The sequence below is a fragment of the Ambystoma mexicanum genome, chromosome 4p (genome assembly GCF_040938575.1).
Source record: "Ambystoma mexicanum isolate Mex_15411 chromosome 4p, UKY_AmexF1_1, whole genome shotgun sequence".
Classification (NCBI taxonomy): domain Eukaryota; kingdom Metazoa; phylum Chordata; class Amphibia; order Caudata; family Ambystomatidae; genus Ambystoma; species Ambystoma mexicanum.
This window is the reverse complement of record NC_090927.1, coordinates 669,479,762-669,497,394: the sequence shown is the minus strand read 5'-3', so window position 1 is coordinate 669,497,394 and position 17,633 is coordinate 669,479,762. Positions and strand designations below refer to the sequence as shown.

General features: G+C 44.2%; 1 protein-coding gene across 6 annotated transcripts in view; it reads right to left on the bottom strand.

Annotated features, from left to right (window-relative positions):
• FAM135A (family with sequence similarity 135 member A) overlaps positions 1-17,633 on the bottom strand; it is a 1,883,908-nt gene that overhangs the window by 1,690,471 nt on the left and 175,804 nt on the right. For all 6 annotated transcript variants that reach the window (XM_069606210.1, XM_069606209.1, XM_069606213.1 and 3 more), the window contains exon 2: positions 2,693-2,779. The gene's annotated coding sequence lies outside the window, so the exon portion shown is untranslated. The remainder of the gene's footprint in view (positions 1-2,692; positions 2,780-17,633) is intronic.

Genomic DNA, 17,633 nt, shown 5'->3' with positions numbered 1-17,633 from the left:
TGAGCATTCTGCACCCTGCCACGGAGCTATGATGCACCTTACTTCTAATTCTTTCTGCCAACTTCGCTCTGGTGCCTTGTGTCTACAAGCGTGGTTAATTTTGGACATTGTTAAGAAAGGTACAGGGATCAAAATTAAGATTTGATGCATAGGAGCTAAAAGCAGCTACTGGGTATCATACAGAAAGAAGGGGCTACATCGGGAGAATGAGGAGCTATAATAACAGTGTACTGCATATCTAATATCCACACAAGATACAAACCATAACTTGTCCATTATATCTGGCTTACCTTGCTCTACAAAATGTGCTATAATGCTCCTTTTATACACATTCGATAACCTACAGAGTTAATCTCACATACGGCTGGCGTTGGTATGGCATTAGTTGGCCTGAAGAGTTTTAAAAGTAGTACAAGTAGGAGCTGAATAGCTACAGGCAAATGTGATCCCTGTAAAGGGATAAAATCACCAGCATTAATAAAAACGTGCAGCTTCAAACTGAGGACAGAGACGTCTCAGAAAGAAAACAAGCAATACTAAACTGGATACATATAGAGCTTTCTCTTGGCTAAGAAAGATGATGAAAAAAAAACACACAATAGCTGTTACTTTGTTTTACCCAGGTTCAAATTAGGTGTTCTAAAGTGGACTTTTCATTTTAAGACTCTTTCCTTTTAGATTTCCCTAGCTTTACAAATGCATACTGATGTAATGCATGTCTGAGTGCTAGTGACATCACTAACCCTGGAATGCTGTGATGTCAGTGAGGTAGAGTGTTGTGGTGTTGTGATTTGAACTAGGTCCTAAGAGTTACAGTTGAAGAGTGTAAGCTGGCGCTGAGGGACATGCCAGTGTTTTCTCCTGGGGTCTTTCCTAACAACTATGATACTAATAAACCTACAGTAAACTTACCTGCTGGTCCGGGTGTTGGTGTACGGTACCACGTTATTTCACTGGCAACGAGGATGGGATCCTGTCTAGGAGGGGACAGCACAGTGCCAGGAACATCGCCCTCTGTGTTCACGTCCCATGTTGAAGGTGCCAGCAAGTGTTAGTTTATCTGGGTGCGGAACTTCGATTTCAGCAGGCCGGGTGGTGCTGAAAGGAACAACGTCTTCCCGGTGCTGTGTTGGGAGCTACACAGCTGCGTGTCCGGGGAGACAAGAGCGCACAGGCAGTGTTCACGCTGAGCCTTTGTCCGGACTGGGTGAGGACCGGTCCCCGTGAGGCAGCGCAGAGGAAGGAACAAGGCGAGTTTCACTGGCTGGGAGAGGCCAGTGGCCGGAGGAGGGTCCGGTGGAGGAGGTGGCACACCGTGTTGTGCTGTCATGGCCAGCCACCATGGGCCCCGTGGGTGCGGGCATTGTGGTGGCCACAGTGGAGAGGATGCCGGCTCTATAGCTGCGCAGTGTTATGTACTCTCGAATGTTTGCCATGGTGGGGCAGGGAGCAGCGAAGTTGTCTCTGCGCTGCCCGTTAGCTTTGTGATGACATCATTGGGTGTTTCAGCGAATGCGCCCGTATGGAGTGGAGGATTCTAAGCGTGCTGCGTGTGCGGCATTCCTTGAACTGTGCGACTGTGTATTACGATACCCGGAAGTGTGTCGTTCAGGTCCGGTCTGTGTAGCAACGTTGAGGACGGAAGAGTTGTACCGGACTGGACGCCACTGAGACAGTTGCGGTCGGCAGTGGTTGACTAGGAAGGAGTGGATCCCAGTAGTGCTGCGTCTAGGCAGCCCGGAAATGGCGTCCAGCAGAAGCGTGGATTTTCGGTTGGGACACACGTCAAGGAAGAAGACTGTGTGTTCCATTCGATGGGTTTGAGGACTGTCTGTGTCTTTGCAGAACATTAGTGAGCCCGTTTGTGTAAGGCCTGTGTGTGTGTGGTGTCTTGTCTTTGTGTTGTGGCCTTCTGGGAATTGGACTGGTGTGTGTGAGTATTGGGGGGCCGGTATGAATGCGCGTGTTTGTGTCGTGGCCCGAGTTGTAATTGTCATTAAATTTGTTCTTGTGCTGTTAACATGACTTTCTTTCAGGAGGGGCTGGAACCGTTACCTGGATTTGCGGGTGGTTGGACTCGTAGGTTGCAGGTCTAAGTTCATTATTGCATATATTTGCAATTTCTAATTTATTCTTGTATTGCTAACATGATTTTCTTGCAGGTGGGGCCGAACGGTTGATTGACCTGGACGTGCGGGTGGGTTGGAATCGTGGGTTGCTGGTCTACGTTATTTTTATTGCATTGTTGGGGTCCTCAACTTTCTGTCATTAGATGTTTCTTCAGTTTGAATGGGCGTCGTTTTCGGGGAATCTCAGAGTGTAACCTCCAAGGGTTGGGACCGTTCCTGTGTAAAATGAGAACCATCATCCTTCAGTGATGTCACCAGCACTCAGACATACATTACAACACCTCTCCCTCCTCACATTTCTGAAACAAGAGGAATCTTACAATACATGCACTCATAACTGAATTAATTTGTTAACATGAATTAAAAAAATACATTGTGGTGTGATCAATTTGTAGTCATATTCATTCTCGCCTAACTTCAGTGTAAAAATCTAGCTTAAACCTAAACAAAGGCAAAGAAATAATTTTAATGTGATTTCAACTGAATATAAAATGAATGTCAAAACGCAATTATACTGCAGCATAAACATTTTTGTTTAACAGACATGTACACATATTATTTACCTTGGCTGAACCCAATTCCAACCACTGGACATTCCGGGCCCCATTCCAGTTATCCATTATTGAGCTCATAAGGGCATTTGTCTGCACCTAGGAAAAAACAAAATAGAAGCACTAAATATTATTATTCTATCGTGTCCTTTCAAAGAGTCACATAAAACCTGATGAACCACCTCAAATAACTCCCATTTTAAAAATCTTCGATCAATTATATTATGACTAAAGTCAAAGCAAATAATAAAGTGCTCCTAGTAAATTGTTCACCTTTTTTGTTAGGTCTTGCTGAAAAGGGCAGGGGTAGTGCAAACTGGTAGAAAATAAAAAGGTTAATGTTTTTAAAATCACGGCCATGCAGGTAAACTTCATTCATCACGTTATTGACTTAGGGCTATAGGAAACATTGCACCTTGTCGTTCTCTACTGCTTTCTCTTCCATTCGTTATCCTAAAAGACCAATTCACACATGCAGCATCCTATACACAAATGGTGTTTTGGCACATGCTGGTGATGCAGTTATGTGCCCGTGACAGAACTCCAACTTCATACTACACTTGACACAAGCAATACAGTGAGTGATTTTCCGTTGGCAGTATGGACACATCCGACTAGGTAGTCCCCTGCAATAGAACCTCAAATGAAACAACCCCTTAAAGGATAGTTCCGGGACTTTTTTTTTATTGTCCCTACGGGTCGGCCATGTGTTTGTAAGCATAAATCGGTAGATCGTAGGAAACTTTCCTATGGACCTTACCCGACTTTTCGCCCATTATCGCACTCGAAATCAGCCTCCATTTTGTGATAATCCTATCATTCCGCCGCATCGACCTGGCTCACCTGCCTTTGCGGCACTAAATCAAATCCCCCGCCCCTGAAACAGACTTTATCAAAACATTCATATTCCCCGCCTCTATCCGTGACGTGACTGAGCTGCGTAGGCAAACGCGCCCAGGCGTCTTCTACGCGACTCCACACAGACCCCGGAAATCAACACAGATCAGCTCACAATACAGCGCACCACAATTCGGAATATGAAACTGTACTTTGAAATCAAACCGCAAGATTGTAAATGTGGTAAAGTACATTTATTTGACATCAAATGTTTAGAGAATATTCAGCGATTTGCATTTTTATTTGCTCATGTTCCAAAAAGTTCGTATTGAGGAACGCGATGGTCCTTTGCTGTACACAGGGTCTTAGAGCATCTCACAATACAGCACCACAATTCGGAATGTGAAACCGTGGTTTAAAAGCAAACGGCAAGATTGTACATTTGGCAAAGTACGTTTATTGGACATCAAATGTTTAGAGAATATTCAGCGATTTGCATTTTTCTTTGCTCTCGATCCAAATTAGTTCGTCTTGAGGGAAGCGATGTTCGTGTGCAGTACACAGGGTGTTGGTTTACGATAAAAATAAGCTCTTCTGTCGCACTGATAATCGCATGGCTGTTCCAACAACGAGGCACTAGGCCACCACAACGGTAGGTATGTTGCATCTAACCGTTAGTACCGCGTAAGGGCATACTTGTACTTGGCGATCGTCCCATAAAATGGTCAGGGTGGTAACGTTGTTCACGCGGAGAAGCAACTGGCGGCTGTAGAAGCCGTCCGCCGGTGTCTGGTACTCGTGACACAGACAGTAGTGAATGATGTACCTAAAAACATAAAAAATGAAATTAGTCTCACCATCAGATCCTTATTAAAATTATTCATTTCATAGCGAGGACAGCGCTACTGGGTGTACACAAGTGTTTAAAGGCGTGGCGAGGCATGGAGGGGGGGGGGGAGTGGAGTACAAGGTAAGTAGCATAAAATAATAAATAAATAGGGCCAGCTGGTGGCAAGTGCAAGGTAAGTGCAGAACAAGTGCTGGGAAGGGGGGGCTGTAGGATACTGAGACAGTCCCCCAGTGCAGGGGTTGACAGGGAGGCAGTGCAGGTGGAGAGTGGAAGGGCCCAGGACCGAGGTCGCAGACAGTGGACCAGTTGTAGCAGGGGAGAGGGAGAGAGAAAGCAGAAGCAAAGAGGAAGGTTTTGAGGTGCTTCAGTAAAAGCAGATGTTTCTCCTCCAGATAGTGCGCGGTAGAAAACACTATGCCACATAGAACGAACAAGTACAACTGAACCCGTCTTTAAAGCCACTGTATAGTAATAAAATTGCGGTATAAACTCATCAAAAGTTACTTACATTATATTTGCATTTTCCATTGTGTCTCTGTGTAGGGCAGACCCGAAACACCACTCCTTCTTTGCCGACGTTACTTCTTCTAATGAACGTGGCTCATCGTTTAGTTTCTGAAATTTTATTCATTATCTTTTCTTAGTCTTTCAGGATGGTCCCGGCCTGTCAAGGTCAAATCACAATAGAACCTTATATTGGGTCGTGGGCCGTTCCGCCACCCGAGCAAAACATCAAAGCAGCTGACCTTCACTTTGAGCGAGCACACATTTCTAGTTAGCTCCAGTTAGTGTAAGGGCATCTTGTCTGCGTGCCTTTTTTTTTATTGTCCCTATGGGTCGGCCATGTGTTTGTAATACGGAAACATTCTATAATTTTTGTAAAAATGATTTATATTACTGTTTGGTTTAATTGCAATGGGCCTGCAACATGAGGAGACTCGAGAGAACAGACAATCGAATTACAATCATTTAAACCGTGATGTGTATTTCTCAATGAGCTCTGCTTTAGGTGGACATGGAACAGAGGCAATGTTGGGTGGCAATGCAGTTGTCCCCTGCATAGGTTCGTTCACCACTCCATGTATGTGCCTATCGAGGACATCTACGATAAGTCTCTCAATAAACTCATATTGCATATCCTCAAACACTGGTTTGATCACCCATTGTTTACTTCTTTTAGTGAAGGCCTTATTGTAGCGAAGCGTCCCTAAAGTTCCGGTCGTCCTACTTTGTTGACGGCCAACATTATGGTTATGTGCCAAGACCGCTAGAAGAGTCCGATTTATCATGCCTTCCATGCCAAAATGCAATCTTTTGGGCCTGTACTTTAGGCACATATTGTGGAACACCTCCAAATCTCCTGTGTGGCAGAATTCCGTGAGTCCCCTCAAATCTCTTGTTATAGTTTTATCAAATACAATCTTTTCAATGGCCTTGTGAGTGGGTGATGAAGGAATCAACCACTTCTTCTTCCGTGCCTCCTCTGTGGACAAATGGCCATGTTCACATTTGTGGAAATGCTCATTTGTCGACCATCGATGTACGTTGCTACAGTGCAACATTACTGACCGCCATTTTTCCAGTAGAATTTCCAACGACCCTTCACATGTTTTTGAGCTCCACCAAAGATGGTTGCTGATTGACTTGGACCACTGTGAAATACCTTGCATATCTTTTTTTTTTCCTGCAGCCGACAATTTTTTATTGATTGATTTTGCAAGATGCCAAACGTCAAATTGGTGATTTATATTTTTGTACTGTTCTCTCATTGTCTTGGCAATTGAAACGTGTCTGTCCGTGGCTATCAGGTCGATCACCATTCCCCGCGATTGTAGTTCTTGCAATGATGCTACAAAGCCAACTTTCTCCATGGCCACTGAGGATGTACTTTGTGACACCTGCACGACCACCGAACTCACAATTTTCTTACTTTCCATGTCCTGAAAGTGGTAGGTGCAGTACTTGGCTGAAAATCCTGGACTGTCGCATTGTCCATCACCGGCTAGCCTGAAGCGTTTGCCCGCGAATGTACTTTCCATTGACATTTTTTCCATTCTCCAAGCTTCGCTGATGGCTGGAAATAGATAATCGGTTTGGTATTTGTAGAACTGACTTTTCGCAATGAAATGGATTCCCACAAACTGAAAGAAATACTGTAACTTTTTAAAACTTGAACCACTAAAAAGTGCGGCCGCTGCACAAAGTAGATTGCCTGCTGGCAGTTGCCCCAGCATGGGTTGTGCAGACCATGCGAACGGATGATATTGTGTACAGGTGGCATGTATTTTAAGGTTAGTGCCTCGAATTGCACGAGTCACATTAATCAATGGCTCCCCACATACTTCCCCACCAACCCAATGCCCACATTTCATCATCATAATAATATCCATCAAACAGCTATCGAATACAATGAATTTGGCCTCTTTCCTTATACTGTCACTCTGCATCCCAGCTGGTTCGGCCTGTAACGTTGAGGACATGTCACTCGCATGAAAGGTACAATCTCTGATATCGTCTTCCGCTATGCTGAGTGATATTGATGGTGTTTCATTGTCGTCCACTTCATTCTCTTCCATTGCAACATCTGTTCCTTGTCCGGAGATGGGAGAAAAAAACAATGTCTTCAACTTTCGCGTGCTCTTATTTTTTGCGGGTGTGGATTCTGTGAATTGATCTACGACTGCATCCAAACTACCAGGAGGACATTCACTATCAATGGCTGGTGGTGGTATAGCTCCGTTGTCAATCACTTCATATTCTTCCCATTGGCACGATGCATCTCCAGTCTCAAGTCCCTGCCAAAAGGTTTGACAAGCAACATCTCTCGTTCGCTTCACTGTCTGTGTAGATCTAGTTCTTACACCCACTCGCAACTAGAGGACAGATTAGAAAAGGGATGTTCAGTTTAAACACAATTTACAGTATTGAACTATTGACAGTGAAAGACAACATAATATAGTGAACAGGACACTAACCTTCTTTTGCTTTCTTTTCTTTGAAACTTTCTTTCCTCGAACTTCAACATCTGGACGCTGTTGCTCCGACTCGTGTGTGCATGTCTCCACTTCCTCTCGCGCTGCAACGACTATACTTTCATGATAAGCACATCCATCACTCACTGAGGCTCCATCGACTCGCTGAAACATAGAACTTTCATTAGTATGTATAATAATATTGAAAACACAAAATGTACTTGGGGACCAATACCCATACGTACATCTCAATAGCAAAACACAAATGAACGCATTGTGTAGAACATTCAAACGACAATAGTTCACGCATTGTTGATCTAGTTAGATTGAACTGTCAAGATCCATACCTCGGGCTCCGCATAGACTTCCATTGATGATATTATTGAAGATGACGCTTCAGCAACTCCCTGAAACACAGTAATTGCATTAGTATGGTTTTCTATTTTGTTTAAAAGAACATAAACTTTCTGCAGGCGTCAACGGCTCATCTAAATAGACCTGCACAAATGATCAGTTGTCTAAAATAAATAATGGATATCCAAATATGATTCGATTTGCTCCATCGTTGGAAGTGTCACCACCCAGAGATCTGCATCAACTACTAGGGGTGATGTTCTTGTTGAAGAAGCTCCGTCAGCTCCCTGAAACATAGTACTTGCGTTAATAAAGAAGGAAGTATAGCGGATGTAATCACGTCATTTGATCTCGCATGATTGATCTGTCAGTATCCATACCTCGAAATGCATAAGAACATCAAGGGACGCTGTAACTGCGGTGCACACTTCTGCAAGCTGTTGCGCCGACCCGTAACTGCATGCTCCCCCTTCCTCTTGGACTAATGCTCCATCGACTCCCTGAAACATAGGACTTTCATTAGTAATGAACACAATATTGAAAAAAGAAGACACATAGGAGGGCGACGACAGAAGGACATACCAATGGCTAAAAACGAAAGAAACATTGTGTGTAACAATCACGCTACAAGAATGCAAGATCTGATGATCTCCATCGATGGAACTGTCCGGAAACGTACCTCGAGCATCTGAGTGACATCTACGGTTGTCGTCAATGCGTTGGACTCCTCAGCATCTCCCTGAAAGACAGTACTTGCATTATTTTGGATAACAATAATTATAACTGAAAACAAAGACTAGAGGACGAGTACTGTGGTGTACCATTAGGTAAAATAATTACACGATCAATTAAAACTATTGATTTACATGCCTAAAACAAGTCAGTGTCAGAATAGCTAAGTAAGATTACCCGATAGGCGCTTGAAGTGGCTGATGACTGCAATAACGACACGGATGGAGAATCTTCAGCCTTCATATTGAGTGGATACATAAATGGGGAAATTATTGTTAGCTAATGCTACACACTACCGCAATGCCGAGAGATAAATACGTAAACTTGACTCACCAGTGGAGGGATGTGGACGAATAGAGTGGGAATAGCGGTTGAGAGCAATTTTCGCCTCGCTCGCGGTGTTTTCGTCCTTATTAGCAATGATGTGGAGTACATGTCTGGGCTAAAGTGCATGCTGCAGATGCGGTATCGATCACCCCTCTTGTCCGCAAAGACTTCTAGGACTCTACTTTCTATCTCAGAGGCTGGATATCCGCAATATCGGACCCATTCTCTTATCTGATCTATTGTTTTAGGGAAAACATGCATTATAGTACCTTCAGATTTGTTATGGGTCTTCGAAGGGCAACCGCCAATGGAACAGGCAGGCATTATGGAAAGTTCTGAAAAGTAAAGATCAACAATTCTCTATGAATACCAATGTGTTAAAACATTAAATGACACATAAAAGGTTCAATGCAAGGTCCGTTTTGGTTCTTGGAACTATACATGTTATTCACATGCGGATAAGTATTTCAATAACTTTCAAAAAATAGAAAAAGTAATTTGACTAAACTCAGAACATGTGACTAGTTCCTTGCATGTACTGTCGTGAACGAAAAGAAAACATGGATGCAATTTGATGACTACTAGCAAATAGATATAAATTAAAAAATTGGACGCAAAATGATTATGGTACATGGACTTACCTTGACGAACAAACAGTTAGATGCAGGGATCAGAGTAGTTTCTTGTCGTAGAACAGGGAGCAGTTCACAGGTTGCAAACTGACGAGTTTGCTCAAAGTGGTCACGGAAGTTCACAGAGACGAAGAGCAGATAACCAGCACCTTCACGGGTTGACTAGCAAAGCGCAAAGAAGTTCTCATTAGAAATATGAAGTGGGTTATAAAGAATTCGAAACAGGGGTGTGTTTGTGAATGAATGACGTGTATATGTCGTGGCATTATGCGGTCTGCAGGGGGCCGTCCAGCGTGAGCGGGGATGCTTGGCAGGAGACACGGGGTCTGGAGGTAGACATGGGAACAACAACCCATGCTCTATAGACCACTTTGAAGTGTACATGGTCTTTGGCACCTCTTGGCCTTTATCGCTCCCTGACAGCTCCACTTGCCAGCACAAGTACCCCGGTGCGAACTGCCTTTGATAGGGCGGGGGGTGGATCGCGGCGGTGGTCGTGCAGACAAGACCCGTTTGCCGCAGGGCCTCACCAAGGAGAGGCCATCTAACTGAATGTAAGAGGATGGCTGCAGGATCTACTACATGGAATGCAGGGGGGTGAGTTTATAAATACCTCACCCTCCCAGGAGAATATACACTAGATTCATTTAAAAAATCAAAACAACCATTGTTAAAATATATGTTGGGCTTTATTTTAGATTTTAATTAAACATAAATAATAAACATTACACATTGTAAAGTTGAGGTTGCAGCACATCGAGGGAAAATCCGCGGTATTGTCCACTGTCACTGGGGAAATGTTGTCTAATGGCAAGTACCGCACAGGCAGGTATTACTCTCCGAACGCGGTGTCCGAGCCTCCCGTGAAGCCACCAAGTGAAGCAACGATAGGCCACCAGCCTGTACCACCTGTGAAAAAAAAAGATGCAAACTGTATTAAACTGACCAAACTTTCTTATCAATGTCGATTCAGGTAACACATGTCATTTTTCTTAGAAAAAAATTATATCTAGAAAATGCACTATATGGAACAAATTTACATGCGTTCGAATGATATGTAAATGTAATTTTATATGTGGGAGACGACCATGAAATAGTGGTGGCATCACTGACATCACAAACAGAGTATACTTACTCGTTACTCGGATTACGCGGACGAACAGTGCCGCGAAGTTCGTGCATAAGCACCATCATCATCCTCAACACGGTCCGTGAGAGGCAGGCTTCCCTGAACTCTGGCAGCTCGGTGATGCATTGCGGACTTTGCTCGCCTTCCTGCAGACTTTGCTCGCTTTCCGAAATGTAGGCCAAGCACCCGGAATTTTCACGGCAGCAGCAGTTCTCCTCCTCAGTTGGCATTAGCTCGCACCGATTGCACGTGCACCAGGTGGAGACGCCGTCCATGCGACATGGTCCAGGCTCTTCATCCGTTGACTGGTCCTCCCAACTGCCGTCCGAATCCCCATCGTTTTCGCGTGCTTGACTTTCCAGTAGTTCTTCCTCGGTGTACTCGGGCTCGTACATATACGGCATTATTGTGGCCATTGTGCGGTAAAGATAGTAAAATAATTTACAGAGATGGTACAGGTGTTCACACGGGCTACAAGCGGCGAAGGTAGCTGACCAGAGCACTGAAACGAGTCACAGAATACTCAAAGTAACACAGAGAGAGGAATGGAATCGAAAATCTGCTGCTGTGTGTTGTGAAACGGTCTGTTTATACTTATTGGGGAAAGAGGCGTCCTGCCATTTCCATGGCAACACGTCAATAGCTGAGGCGCAGCGATTGTTGACACGAGACGTGCTTGAAATGGGCAGTACGCGTCTGCTGATGTCAGGCTCAGGGGCGGGGGATTTGATTTAGTGCCGCAAAGGCAGGTGAGCCAGGTCGATGCGGCGGAATGATAGGATTATCACAAAATGGAGGCTGATTTCGAGTGCGATAATGGGCGAAAAGTCGGGTAAGGTCCATAGGAAAGTTTCCTACGATCTACCGATTTATGCTTACAAACACATGGCCGACCCGTAGGGACAATAAAAAAAAAGTCCCGGAACTATCCTTTAACTGCTAAGGACATTTATGTTGTTCAGAATTCCCTTAAGGAATCATGGTAGGTTCCGCCCACTCCCGCACTTAATTTTTAAGTGGAAGATCGAAGACTGGCCATGACATAGAGCCCATTAACTAGGTAATTTGGGGTACTCTATTGATCGACTCAGGCTGGTTGGTAAGTTTCTCTCGCTCATTATATGTTTTTGCTACCCACTGTCTCAGCGTTTTGGCGCAAGTCTAACATCTTAGAGTACAACCCCCATCCTAGCAATCCAGAATGAGTTCACAGACTCTAATGAAGTTGCAGAAGAAAAATATTACAGCCGCAAAAGGTTGATTATGGGTTTGGGGAAGGCAATATTGGATGGGGATGTGTAGGACGAGGAGGGGTATCAGAGGGATTGTGGGGGTCCCCTCCTGCATTTTAGATTTTAAAAAAACGGTAAAATCTTTGCAGTAAAAAACTTGCTGGAAAATTTGGTCTGAAAACGCACAAAACCACAAAGCAGGTTTTGGCACAGTTGCTCATTCGTGAACCACCGCCACTCACCATAAAGAATGTCAATATAAAAACACACACGATAGAAGCACTAATTCACAGCCAATCTTGACCACAAACCAGGTCACTCACACACAACTCATCCAAATGGTTCACCCGTACACATCACAACTCAGCCAAGCCACCACAACCTATCCATACCAGCACTTACTATGCCACAACAACAGCTAAACCGCAGCGGCACTCAAAAAGGGACCACTACCACCATCCCTCTCAGATACCCGCAGCATTGTACACCACCTACAGCTGCCTACATTCTCCTGCATCTAGTCACACTGGCTATAAATCTCTCCTCTCATTGCCAATAACAGTTATACCACCACCACCACCACCCACGCATATGGCAATTCACCCAACAAACAACTTTTCCATAGCTATATCAATAAAACATTCGGGATATTAGAGAAAAGTACATCAAAGTTTCCATGAATACAGAACTTTGCTGAGGCTATTTTCGATATACTGAGAGATTTAAAATTCTTTGCAAGTTGGGGTGATGATAATGGTTCACATGTTATATCCCAATATAGGTCACTGTTACCAAACGAGAACACGTCTGGTGCATTATGTAGCCTGGTACTTAAGAAATCTGATTTGCTATGAAGAAAAATGAAGACCAACAAGGCATCCCATCATAGAATGGGTGTCTAGAGAGCTAAAACTACCCCGCAGATTACTACAGTAGGATAAATCTATAGTTTTCAGCAAAGCAGGGGCTAATGCAGCAATTCTAACCCACGGGAACTAGGTGCAGGAATTCCAAAGCAGTTGAGTGACCGTGGGAGTCATGTCAGTGTTGAGAATAACCCCGTAGGAGATTTGTAAGGGCACCTTAGGAATGCGTTAGTTCATTAAAGGGCTATATAACTAAAATGACATAACTCAGTATTTTTCCACTGATATTTTTCCACTGATAGAGCCATTATAGCCATTATATCTCTTGTATGTTATCATTAATAGAGTTAATCAGAATGTATTTAATTGCATTCGTCACCTTTTGTTTCAGTATTACCATCGTATTTGAACGATCTAATGGATATTCCATGATGATCTCCTTATAGGTTAATAACCACATAGGCAGTGAGTTTTTATTCATCTATGATATGGGCTTACTTGCTGCTGCTCATTACATATTTAAACATTTGCCAGCTATTAGTATAACTCTCAAGGCATGAATCACTAGGATCTGGTTTACAGTGGAACATATCTTTTTTCATCATTGATGCTTTCATCAATGTCGAGATAAAGCAATTGCCTTCAGGTTCGGCTAATGAGGGGGAAGCATGCAAAGAGTGACAATATCACGCCTCTCCCCCAGCACGTAGATTTAACACTACACATTTGAAAACGTGCAGGTGAGCTAGTGCTAGTCTTTTAATTGATGGGAAACATTGGGCAATTCTGCTTTCATATTCAGACTTATGTATTTTATCTATTTATATACAGGAGGAACAATGCTCTTTTGATCACAAAAGAACATACAAGAAATCAGATTTAACAGGAAGCAATGAGCTTCTTACAATGGGGTGAGTTTGAAGAACATTCTAACCAGGTTGTTGAGGGGAAAAATGGAACAGTCACTGGGGACAGTAAATAAGTGGACATACATAGATTAAGGACAACCAACATTGGACATTTTTAAATGCAGGTAGGCAGTACAGCCAGCTGTGCTCGGAACGTGACCTTGATGGGTGAAGTGCTAGAATGGAGGCTGAGAAAGTGAGCGACAGAGCCAGGTTAGAGGTGAGGAAATGTTTTTAGCTAGCAGGCAGATGAGAGGTAGCTTAAAAGGGTAACTCAGAGGCGAGGAGGTAGACTTTTAGTTTGGTTGTGGACAAATACGTGTGGACTGTTTCTCGGATGTCCAGGGGGAGAGAATTCCATGCAAGTGGAGCAAGACAAGAAGAAAAGCGGAAGCGAGAGGACACACAGGGAGGGTGGGAAGCCAGAAGGGTAGTCGAGGAGGCAGAGCAGAGATTACAAGGTTTGTAGAGTTGGATAGATACAGTGGTGGTTTACCAGGGATAGATTTGTGAACCAGGAGAAGACATTTTAATATGGCCCTGGTTTGCATCATCAGCCATCCGGCCTGGTGACGGTACGAGGAAGTAGGTGTGAAGTGAGTGAGTTCAACAAGAGTCCTGATAGCGAAGTTAATGATCTTGTCAAGAGGACAGAAAGCATAGTTGGGGAGACCAAAGAAGATGCTAGCACAATAGTCCAGTTTAGAGAAGACAAGAGTGGTTAAGAGATGCTTGAGGGTGTTAAAAGGAAGGAGGTGCCTGATTTTCCTAATATTTAGGCGGTTGAGGCGAGCTACTGTTCCAGTTTTGGAGATGAAAGTAGAGAAGGTGTGAGAAAGGTCATAGATGACGCGGAGGTTTGAAGCTGAAGAAGAGCAGGGGAGAGGATCAGGTAGAAAATGGTAGGCAGCGGAAGAGATGAGAGAGAGCTTTTGGCAGGGAAGAATAGTACCTCTGTTTTGGTAGAGTTTAACATCAGAGAGCGCAAAGCCATCCAATATTTAATGGCAGAGAGACAGATGGAAATTCTGATACATAGATCAGAGGAGGGTTCAGGAAAAGAGAAGATGTGTGTCGTCTGCAAAGTGTTGGTACGAGAACCCAAAGGAGATTAGTGCCCCAAGAGAAGTGTAGAGTTTAAAGAGGAGCGGGCCCAAAACAGAGCCTTGGGGAATCCCTACAGTTAGAGGAGCACGTTGAAAGGTGTTGTTGCTCCAGCAGACAGAGAATTGGCGAGGTGCAAGGAAGGATTCAATTCAGGCAAGGGCTTGATCGCAAATCCCAAGAAGAAAGAGTATTAAGGAGATCAGAGTGATCAACAGTGTCAAAGGCAGCAGACAGGTCAGACGGAAAGACATTTCTGCAACACCTAGGACAACATTGAGGAGAGCCCCACATTGTCAAATACATTGGTTTCTAGCATGACTCCTTTAACATCGTAAAGTTGAATTTCTTGGTTACCACAACTGCTTTTATCGAAGTATGCTACATCAAAATTGGACAGTTTTTGATGGTTCGCAAGTTTTTAGAATCAGGTAGTTCATGAATTTCTTTGTGTGCCCATATATACGTTTTTATGTGAGGAGTTATGAATTATTTTCCATACGACTACTATTGGAACAGTTCACAGTTATACAAATAAACATGTTTTTTATCCAGTTAAGGGGGAACTCGGCAACAGCACAAGGGAACTTTTAAGTAAGTCAGAAGTGGCAACAGGACTTCACTAGTTTCAAAGGGAGGCCATATGGATTTATGCGCTTTCAATTTAAAAAAGTGTTTGGGTATTCTAAATAATGTTTCTTGAGAGGTTGCATATGTAATATATGACTATTTGAGAGGGAGGAGACTAAGAATACCGAAATCGCAATTTGGAATGGGTAGTATAGCTCAGTGGCAACACGCTCGTCTTGGAAGCAAGACAATGCAGAGCAACACAGGTTCGAATCCCGGGTCGGCGCTTAGAAACCTCGTTGGTATTAAGTACATTATAAACATTTTTTTAAATTAATTAAATGAAATGTATCCTTGCAATACGCGCGCCCTCCTTATGAAATGTCTGGAAACCAGATTGTACAGAACCTCCTGGCTTTCTTTTCTGGAACCATCTAATGTTTGTAAAAAGCAGAGTGGTGAAAGTGGGCGGGAACTACAGGGTAGGAAGTTCCCTTACTTTTCAGGGCAGTCTGTCACCGTTCACCTACTTTGTGCGACCCAGGGTATTGTTCCTGGACGGCTAATAAAAAAAAAAAAACATTTAAAACAAAATCTCCCCTACTAGGAATTCGAACTCGAGCCCTGCTGATGACAAGGCAGTGCATGCAACATCTCACTCCAGGTGCTGTAATGGTGTTTATTTCAATAGACTGCTTGGGATATAAAACCTATTCCCAATTAGCCAAAAAGCACAGCTCTATAGTGATCTGCGTATTAATGGCTATAGGCGCAATGTTGTTTGCAGGTATTGGGAGGAGTGTGTGTGTGGCTATAGTCACGTGGATGTCGTTTAAGAGGTGCGAATGGTGCGTGAAGGGGAGGCTGCATCAAGCTGCATGCCGTGGGGGACAATGACACACTAATGGGGGTCAATTAAATGCATTTTGTTTCACTGGGTTATTTATTTTTTTTAACCTTTATTTATTTGACTTGACAACGCACGAAACAGCAAGAGACGCACATAGCGTGACATCAAGGTACAATCTCACGCAATGAGTGCATAGTGGGCATTTCATACAAATTAATGGGTCAGTGTCCAGGTGACATTACAAATGGAGAATTAAAGTCAGAGTTCAAAGTGGACATATAGCTGCGAAACCTCCGCCAGATGTCCCTTGGTCTCGAGTGTGGATGTTGCAGCACACAACATGCCTCCTCCGTATCTGACGCCCAAGTAACTGCCCTGAGCCACTGTGTATACGTGGGTGCTCTAGGCTGGAGCCTGTTCATCAAGATACAGCGCACAGCCAACAGCATGCAGAGTCCAGCCAGCCTCCTTGCGTGTTAGGGAGAATTCTCTCTTTAGGCTGAATTTCCTAACCTAGTGAGTCCCCCAGCAGCTTTGCTGGATTTCTGGAGTTTGTTTTTTTCTCCTGCTAAGAGTGAGACTCTTTTTCTCCCACTCTTAGACATGTTTTATGGTGTTCCTTTGACTGTTAATGTGTTTTATGGGCTATGGGGTCCTTTACTCCATCGGGTCTCATGAGTTTTTACTATGTGTGTTACACAGCACCCTCCGTGCAGTAACACAGGGGTGTCATAGTGACACCCCACCATAGACTCCATACCCTGGGACTGACTACTGTCTCCCAGGGTATGTAAAGTCACCATTGGCTTTACTAGTCCCAAATTATGAACAGAAACCAGTACAAACCATCATATTATGGACGTACTGGTCGGGGCAATTCGATTGCCCCGGGGTCTGTTAGTCGAGGGGGCACGTCTCCATCCCCCCTGATCGAGTTTTGGCTGGTGGCAGTGGATACTACTATTTATATTCGACCGCGAATATATCCCTATGGGATTTTCCCATTGTTCGAGACTACCAACTTTATTTAATTCTCATAGCCTCGAACATACCGCCGGTTTATTTATTTAATATTAATTCGCCGGTTGGTATTTTTTGCCAGGACTCGATTCTAAAATGGCGTTTGTGTTCTCTTCTGTGACTCCAACCCAAGTCGAGCCCTTTGTTCCACTTTTTGGCGGGCTTCTCCACAGAAGCCTCCAAAAGTGGTGCCACTCTGTCTGGGTACCACAGGGGGTGTGGGAGGGGGTTTAGGCACCCTGGACTGAGTTACCTTGGTAACTCAAGTCGCACTCTTGTGCGATTGGCCCAAGTGGTGAGCCGGCCGGCTCACCACTTAGCATGTTTGATTGAAAGCTAGGCTGAGTGAATGGGGGTGTGCTGTATAAAAGCTGGGCTTTGGGGACTGGAACTTCAGAAGTCGCCACAGGACCTGAGAATCTGACGAGGGAGAAGCTGAGCCGACCTGCCACGACGACACCACCGGTGGAGCCCTGCGGAATCGACTCACCACTTCCCGACGACAGAGAAGATCTCTCGGCTGGAGAGGCTTCTTCCCCTGACTGGTGGGCACAACCAGTTTACCTTCTT